Raw genomic sequence first — 9,567 nt, 5'->3', positions numbered from 1 at the left:
GGAGCTGAAGCTACACAGTCTGGAACCAGCTACCGCCCAGAGTCCAAATCAATTTTTAAAAATTGATCAAGCTCAAATGATTTCAATTAGAACAAATTTTCATTTTGAAATCAATGCGGATCTTAGTCCCTTCTTTTCCAAATCAATATCTCTTTAAAGCAAAGTAAAAAAAAATCTATTTAAATTGAGAATGATTAAAAGAATTCCAGAACTGAAAATCTTTTCTAATATGTCACAGAGGTGCAAGATTCTACTTCTCCAGTCATTTACTTCCCTCCCTTAAAATAGTCAACATTTAACCATTTGCTCTGCAAACAGCTGTACACATACTTCATGGAGGTGTTTTTTTTGTTGGTGAAAATTAACACTTAGGACTTAGTGACAAGAGGAACATAACACAGATATAGTATGAGGGGATATGCATGGGCTATAAATGTAGGGTGGCCAATCCTCCTGTTTTGACCTGGAGTCTCCAGGAATTGAAGATTAATCACTCGATGTTTCAGGTGTTGGTTGACGGATAAATGTCCAGGACACCAGGACATCAGGTGGTGTCAGCTGCAGTTCAGTTGGTAATATGTTTGCCTCAGGGTTCAGGTCCCCCTCCTGGGCTTGAGCATAAAAATCAACACTGAGACTCCAGTGCAGCACTGAGGTGCATTGCCACTGTCAGGCGTGTTGCCTTCTGGATGAGATGTTAAATCAAGGCCCCATCTGTCTGTTTGAGTGGATATATAAGATTCGATGGCACCACATTGAAGAAGAGCAGAGGAGTTATTCCCACTATCCTGTTTAAATTTATCTCTCAGTTAACTCCACCAAAAACAGTTTGGGCTGTAACTCCCGAGCTCCCCGGTGCCAGTTTGGGGGATACTGCTGGGAATCCTTCTCAAAGCTTCACAGTTACAGGCTTTTTTAAAAAAATTGCATGGCAATTGCCCAGAAGTGCAAACTTCCCCTGGACAATTGCCCTGTGGTGGGAACCATCCAAAAACGAGATTTAAATCGTAAACATTGGATGGTCCCTCTGCGTTACACAAGTGGTTACCCAGAAAAAGTTAGAACCCCCCCACCCACCGGACAGCCCGCACATTCCCGACACTCCAGGAGATTCCCCCCACACCCCCAACCCCCCAGGGGATTTCTCTCATACCCTGACCTCCAGGGGACTCTCCCCGTACCCTGAACCTCCTAGGGACACCTCCCACACCCTCGGCTCCCCAGGGGACTCCCGCCATACACCACATTCCCCACCCCCAGCGACCTGACTCAACCCAGCCTCCCTGCAGGCTGCCCTGACCCGACCCACACCACCTGCCCCCACTCCCACAGGCCCAAACAGACCCAACCTGACCCTCCTGACAACCTCCAACCCTCCCTCTGCCTAAGGTCTGAAACCCCCAACCCCTCGCCCCCATGAGGTCTGAATCCCCCCCCGCCGACCAGCACCCCCGAGATCTGACCCCACGTGGGCCATCTTCTTCTAAATTTTTTTTAAAAACTTTCAAGGTGAGAGCACTTCTTTTCCCTGGGAGTCTCCTTTTCCTCCTTCACCCCTGCAGGTCCTGTTTTGAACTTTGGGGAATGTCTATTCCATCAGCTCTGTCACTGTTTTTCCTTTGGTTTTTAACTCTGCAGGAATGTTCCTCATTTGTTTGAATGTCCGGCGCTTTGAGAGTCTTGGCGGGGCTCGTGGTCCAATCGGGGTGCATTTTTAAAAAACCTTTAAAGCTGCAGCACTTCTGTTTGTGTGCTCTACTTGCCTTTTTGTTTTAATCTTCAGAATAGCAGCAATTCTTTTTCTATTAACTCTGCAGGGACTTGTCTCTTTTTTCTAAACTCTGCAGGTTTTTCTTAAACTTTTGACTCTGCCAGCCGATTTTTACTTTTCTTTTAACTTGCAGCTGGGTTCCAGCTTCTCTAATGTGCTAGGCCTGTGAAACTGCCAACTATTCTATAAGATTAGTACAGCCCTTTTTTTGCTTTTTGCTCATCCGTCTTGTGGATCCTCGCTGAGGGGTCTTGTGTTATTTCTGTATTTTGTTCACCCATTTCGTGATCTGACCAGGCACCTTTATTCTCCAGCACTCAGGGTCTTAGCTTCTTAGATGCATGTCTCTCTAGTTAGGCTTCAATTTTTCATACCTTGGAATACTGTTCTGGGTTCATGCATTTAGCTGCCACCCGTCTTATTGCTGTTGATCATCACCACTGATCACCATGGTATTACTGCCATTGGTCATCACCTCCAAAATGATGTCTTTTAGGAGTTGCCACCCATGTCATAATATGTGTTCTTTCTGCCGCGGTGGAGGGTATTGTTCATTGATGAGACCCTGCAGAGTTGTAGGTTTAAACACTTTATTGGTAGTCTATAACTATTTACAGTTCCCAAGTTACTATCTTGCATAGAGATATTACTGGCGTGCAGACAGGCTGCTTACAGAGTGCTCCTTCTAGACTGTTCTGTGAGAGCATACCTTGTGACTCTATACATAATAACATGGGCTGTGCTATTCTCCAGTCTCACATTAACCCTTGCTCTGCCGAGCACCTTAACGTTACAATGCATGCAGGCACGTATCACAACAAGGTGACCTCGGTGTGTATACGCATAATTTATTGAAGATGGCAGGGCATATTGAGAGAGCAGTTAATAAAGCCTATAGTACCTTAGGCTTTATCAATGGGGGCATTGAGTGCAAGAGTAAGGAGGTCATATTGAACTAGTATAATACACTCCTGAATTTATATAACATCAGTTAGGCTCCATCTAGAGTACTGCATCCAGTTCTGGATGCCATTCTTGAGGAAGGGTGTGAAGGCAATGGAGGGAGTACAGACGAGATTCACAAGAATGATTTTAGGGTTGAGGAATTGCAGCTATGAGGATAGATTGGATAGTTTGGGGCTGTTTTCCTTGGAGAAAAGAAGGCTGAGAGGAGACTTGATAGAGGTATTCAAGGTTCCGAGGGGTGTGGATAGGGTAAATAGTGAGAAACTGTTCCCACTCAAGAGACCATCAAGAACTAAAGGGCACAGATTCAAAATAATTGGCAAAAGGAGTAAAAGTGATGCAATGAAAATGTTTTTCACCCAGAGCGTAGTTAGAGTCCGGAACAACCTTCCTAAGAGGGTAGTAGATGCAGGTTCAATCGAGGTATTCAAAAGAGAATTGGATGATTATCTGAAAAGAAAGAATGTGCAAGGTTACGAGGATAAGACAGGGGAATAGCACTAGGTAGAATGCTCTTTCAGAGAGCTAGTGCAGACTCGATGGGCCAAATGACCTCCTTCTGCCCTGTAAAGATTCTATACGAGAATGAAAATAAATTGTCTTGAGTATGCAATGTGAAAGATTCCAAATTTGATTAAGATCTGCTAATTGAATGATATTTTTGATAAAGAATAAATAATCAAACTGATCTTTATAAAACCTTCTCAGCCACATCTCCCAATGACTCAATGACTTACTGCAAACCCGATTTAGTAATATGTCATCAGATAGGAAAGTCTCAGTTCCAATCCAAAATCCGTGCTGTATTAGTCTAACCACTAATTGACAATTATTGGGGTAATTTAAATAGGCCATGTACATCTAGATAGATGCAATGCCTAAATAGCCAAGTGGTTATGGTACTGGGCTTGTAACCCCAAGATCAAGAGTTCAAATCTCACAAAGGCAAACTACAAAGCAATGTAACTTCATCTGAATAGGAACAGATGGAAACATGTTTTAAGCCTACGGCCATACTAGTCTGAAAACGCCCGATCTCGTCTGATCTCGGAAGCTAAGCAGACTCAGTCCTGGTTAGTACTTGGATGGGAGACTGCCTGGGAATACCAGGTGCAGTAGGCTTTAAAGCTTGGCCTAAATAGCCAAGTGGTTATGGTACTGGGTTTGTAACCCCAAGATCAAGAATTCAAATCTCACAACAGCAAGCTATGAAACAATATAACTTCATCTGAAACAGATGGAAATGGGTTTGTACTCAAAAGAGTTACAGCAATCTCATGCCATGTCTTCTCGGCTCGGCACCTTAAAAAGCTTGGCCTAAATAGCCAAGTGGTTATGGTACTGGGTTTATAACCCCAAGATCAAGAGTTCAAATCTCACAATGACAAACTATGAAACAATGTAACTTCATCTGAAACAGATGGAAACAGGTTTACTCAAAAAGAGTATCAAGAGTTCAAATCTCCTTAACGAGCTTGTTGAGGAAATTGTGGATTCAGTTTTGGCTTGGCTTAAATAGCCAAGTGGTTATGGTACTGGGTTTGTAACCCCAAGATCAAGAGTTCAAATCTCACAATGGCAAACTATGAAACAATGTAACTTCATCTGAAACAGATGGAAACGGGTTTGTACTCGAAAGAGTTACAGATTAGCAACTTCAGTTGCAAGTATACAAAAATCTTAAGCTTGGCCTAAATAGCCAAGTGGTTATGGTACTGGGTTTGTAACCCCAAGATCAAGAGTTCAAATCTCACAATGGCAAACTATGAAACAATGTAACTTCATCTGAAACAGATGGAAACGGGTTTGTACTCGAAAGAGTTACATCTAGATAGAGCTTGGCCTAAATAGCCAAGTGGTTATGGTACTGGGTTTGTAACCCCAAGATCAAGAGTTCAAATCTCACAATGGCAAACTACGAAAAATAATGTAACTTCATCTGAAACAGATGGAAACGGGTTTGTACTGGAAAGAGTTACATCTAGATAGAGATAGGGCTAAATCAGCCATATTTCCAATCCTGATTGCCTAATCTAGTTAGCATTGTGGCAAGGTGTGTTGGCATGGATATCAGGCTCAACAGCAATACCTGCCATAGTCATAACACACAGTCTCACTCAAAATTCACACTTAAAGAGGTCAATTGAAATTTGATGTGACAGTGTAAAACAGGTGTTTACAAGTCAGTTATGGAAATAAAAATGGGGAGAGATGAGAGAGGGCTGATAACTCGCTATCACTCATTTTTGCACTATTCCTCAAATGTTTCCCATTTGAAAGAAATTCTTGAAGTTGGCTTTCACTAAGCTTGAGGTAGGAGAAGAACAGTTTGACTGGTCCACAAGTTTTTCCTAAACTTTTCAGTTTTTTATTTACCCTTGTGCAGTTTTTGATCCCAAATCAGGAACGCTACGTGGAAAATTCCTTTAGCTGAGCATCAGCTTATGATAAAACAAAGTGTTCTGTCCAAAAAGTAAGTATTGACTGGAACACAATCATTAAGACTCTGCAAGTCTTCTTACAACTGATGGCTCTTTGGATTTGCTTCCTCCTTGTAACTGATACTTAAATGCATCTTTGTACTGAGTTGTTGATGTTCCCTCACAAATGGGCTAAGACAAGCATCAATATTATAGTCTAGAGCAGTATTGAACAGCCCGACTCAACTGGAGCAGACATCATGACTGTGGTTAAGTTTTATTATAACTGTAAATCAATTTTATGAAACCATTTTGGAATGGAATGAAACACTGCATAGCTGTGAATCACTCACAGCGAGAGTTGGTACTATTAGGTGCCATGTATTTGCTGATAGAATGAACTTACTATCTTCAAGTAACTTGCCATGTGTACTGACACGAAGTGAAGTGAGGCAAATTTTCTTTGATTATTATTTAGTGTAAATACATTTTGAGAACACACATTTTTATCTAACTCCATTAACATACCCTTCTATTCCTTCCTCTCTCAGGTGCTTATCTACCCTTCCCTTGAATATATCTATGCTATTTGACTTGTAGTACAGAATTCCACATTCTAACCACTCTCTGGCTAAAGATGTTTCTCCTGAATTCCTCATTGGATATATTAGTTTATTATTATGTTTACAGCCCTATTTCTGGTCTCATCTGCAAGTAAGTCTACTTAAGTCTACTCTGTAAAACCTTTTTCATAATCTTAAATTCCTCTATCATATAAAATCTCAGGGTGGGATTTTCCGACCCCGCCCACCACCAGGATCTGCTGAAAGTCAAAGGACTTTTGGCTGGGCCACCAAATCTCCCAAGGCGGATCCTGCCTCAATGAGGACGGATAACCCCAGCCCCAGTCGTCTCTTTTCTAGAGCTTAAGTTAAAAAAAAGTTGGTTGTAACAGGTAGAGAAGAGTAAGATTAAAGTTCAAACAAACTAAGAATACAGAGCAGAAAAGAATTATTGCATGGATTAATATTGTAAATTTGTGCAACAAGGTCCCTCTTGTACAGTATTTATGTTGAAAACCAAATCTCTTTCTTCTTGGATCTATTTATGAGTTCACAAGAAATATTGAGCAGGGTTAATCTTTTTATTATTCATTTATTCACAGGATGTGGGCTTTGCTGGCTGGGCCAGCATTTATTGCCCATCCCTAGTTGCCTTTGAGAAGGTGGTGGTGAGCTGCCTCCTTGAACCACTGCAGTCCATGTGGTGTAGGCGCACCCACTGTTAGAGAGGGGGTTCCAGGATTCTGACTCAGTGACAGTGAAGGAACTGCGATATATTTCCAAGTCAGGATGGTGAGTGACTTGGAGGGGAACTTCCAGGTGGTGGTGTTCCCAACTATCTGCTGCCCTTTTCCTTCTAGATGGTAATGGTCATGGGTTTGGAAGGTGCTGTCTAAGGAGCTTTAATGAATTCATAAGCATGTGTGATGTCACTACATATGTCACAAGGGAATTGCTTCGCCAGTGAACGAGTGAAGAAGAAAGAGACCGAAGATAAAAATAAGGCTAGGAATGTCAGGGGCAAACATGTTAGCCTTTTTATTTTTAGTTAAATTGTGTTTTATTCATTTGCCTTCATAGTCTACTGCAGTAGCTTTATTCGTGTGATGCTATCAACAAAGGCAGATAATTTTGTTGCTCAATGTTTTCTATGTGGAAAATGGGAGCAAGAAAGAACCAACTTTGGGATGCAATGTCTGGCACCAATTTGCTCCTATGTTACAAATCCACCATATTGGTTTAGGTGGCTTAGCAGGCAATCTAGATGGCTGCCTAAAAAAGGTATCAGGCTCCTTTCATATATATTCATAGAGCATAGGTTGCAGGATGAACAGAAAGCAAATGGCACATCAGAGCAGGATGACCAACCATGTTTTATTTTATGGGATTGTCCTGTATTTGAGGCCAACTCCTTGTGTCCTGGGCCAAATGCTGCCAGGACCCTCTTTTCCCCTAGTTTGGTCCTTTAAATCTTATGCATGCGTAGCACCCAGTTTTTCCCTGTTTTGAAGCACCCTCACAGGTCTGACAGGACCACCCAGCCTCATGCCCCCCACCCCGACCCCCCACCCCAAAGCTCTGGACCACCACTCTAACAGATCCCCATGCCAGAGTGTATCTTAACTTTCTCCACGTGAGTTGGTCATCCTCCATCAGAGATTAAATCGATAGGCCTGAGTGAGATTGGTTGTAACTAGAAATAAAAAAATGAAGAATGAAAGAAAAACTTGCATTTGATGTCATAAACTGAAGCCTTTTACAGCTAATGATGCACACTTAAAGTGCAGTTGTAATGTAAGAAATGTGGCAGCCAATTGGCACACAGCAAGCTCCCTCAAACAACAATGTGATAATGGTAATGTGCTACAATGGTACAGGCCTTCAGTGAGACCATACTGTGTGCAGTTTTGGTCTCCATATTTAAAGAAGGATATACTTGCGTTAGAGGCAGCGCATAGAACGTTCACTAGATTGGCTCCTGGGTTGAGAGGGTTGTCCTATGAAGAGACGATGAGTAAATTGGTCCTGTAGACTCTAGGGTTTGGAAGAATGAGAAGTCATTTCATTGAAACATACAAGGTTTTTAAGAGGTTTGAAAGGGTAGAGACTGAGAGGTTGTTTCCCCTGGCTGGGGAATTTAGTCTCAGGATAAGGGGTCAGCCACTTAAGACAGAGATGAGAAAAACTGTCTTCACTCAGAAGGTTGTGAATATTTGGAATTCATTGCCTCAGAGTATTGTGGATGCTCTATCATTGAGATGGAGGTTGAGGCTGAGATAGACAGATTTTTGGTCTCTCATGGAATTGAAGGATAGGGAGCAGTCAGAAGAGTGGAGTTCAGTCATGATCGTATTGAATGGCAGAGCAGTCTCAAGGGGGCTATATGGTCTACTTCCTTATGTTCTTAGATATCTGTATTTTTAATGATAAAAACAAAAAAACTGCAGATGCTGGAAATCCAAAACAAAAACAGAATTACCTGGAAAAACTCAGCAGGTCTGGCAGCATCGGCGGAGAAGAAAAGAGTTGACGTTTCGAGTCCTCATGACCCTTCGACAGAACTTGAGTTCTGTCGAAGGGTCATGAGGACTCGAAATGTCAACTCTTTTCTTCTCCGCCGATGCTGCCAGACCTGCTGAGTTTTTCCAGGTAATTCTGTATTTTTAATGATGTTGGTTGAGGGATAACTATTGGACAGGACACAGTGGATAACTCCTTTGTTCTGCTTCAAACTAGTGTCATGGGCTATTTGAATTCCAGGTAAGAGGACAGATGAAGCCTCTGTTTAACATCTTATCTGAAAAACAACACTTTCCAACAGTGCAGCACTCTCTTAGTACTGTATTAGTGCCAGATCATGAATACTTCACCGTGAGGATGAAACAATATACTCATAGGCATTACTCAGAAAGTGACATATCATCACACATGTACAGTGAACTGGTCATTCTAGTCTGACCCATTTTTGCCTGTCCCTACACGTGCATTTTACATATAATCCTTAAAGGAATGGTTGACCTCCGGGACCGATGGCTGTTCAGTTTCTTGTGCAGTTGGCAAACTCAAACCTTCCTCATCAGCTGTCTGCTGCAAAGGAGCAGCTTCTCCAGTTTCATGTATATGTTATGACAATATGTCTGGTCATTCATTTTTGCTGTGTACAATCGAGGTGACAATTTCTGTACACATACCATGCATGTGCCTGGCTTGCAGTTGCAAATGAGTGCATATGCAGGTTTTTTTTAATGAAAAGGGGGATGTTTGGAGAAATGCTTTTGTGCAGTGTGGATTGCCATAACCATGTGACCTCTGATATCATCCTTGGTGTACAAAAGGCTTGAGAGCAGAAGCCATTTCATCCACCACTTGGAACAGAGCTGAAGAAAGTAGAAATGTAAGCGCTGTTAAACCAGTGGAAGGGAGGCAGGAAGAGCAAAAGGGAAGAAGCAAAAACAGAAGATGCTGGAAAAACTCAGAGCTCTGAAGAAGAGTCATATGGACTCGAAACGTTATCTCTGTCTTTCTCTCCACAAATGCTTTTAGACCTGCTGAGTTTTTCCAGCATTTCTGTTTTTGTTTCAGGTTTCCAGCATCTGGAGTATTTTGCTTTTATCAGAACAAAAGGGAAGGTCTGTTTTAAGGTGGCCTACCCAGTTTGGGAACTGCTGCTCTATATGACTGATAATATCTCTACCATGGTCCCACCATGCCTGATCAAATCAGTTGCAGTCACAGCCATGGGAGCAAAAGGAACACTGTACTTTTGGATGAAGAACTTCATAGAATAGAATCATAGAATGATTATAGCACAGAAGGAGGTCATTCAGTCCAACATGTCTGTGCCAGC

The 9,567-nt window shown here is 42.1% G+C and overlaps 1 non-coding gene across 1 annotated transcript; it reads left to right on the top strand.

Moving 5' to 3' along the window:
• Positions 1-3,740: 3,740 nt before the first annotated feature.
• Positions 3,741-3,859, top strand: LOC121281692. Its single transcript, XR_005943916.1, has one exon. It is a non-coding gene; the product is annotated as a 5S ribosomal RNA (ribosomal RNA).
• Positions 3,860-9,567: the final 5,708 nt, after the last annotated feature.

This window comes from Carcharodon carcharias, chromosome 8 (genome assembly GCF_017639515.1).
Source record: "Carcharodon carcharias isolate sCarCar2 chromosome 8, sCarCar2.pri, whole genome shotgun sequence".
Classification (NCBI taxonomy): Eukaryota; Metazoa; Chordata; class Chondrichthyes; order Lamniformes; family Lamnidae; genus Carcharodon; species Carcharodon carcharias.
Note: the sequence above shows the minus strand (reverse complement) of the source record. Positions and strands in the feature narration are given on the sequence as shown.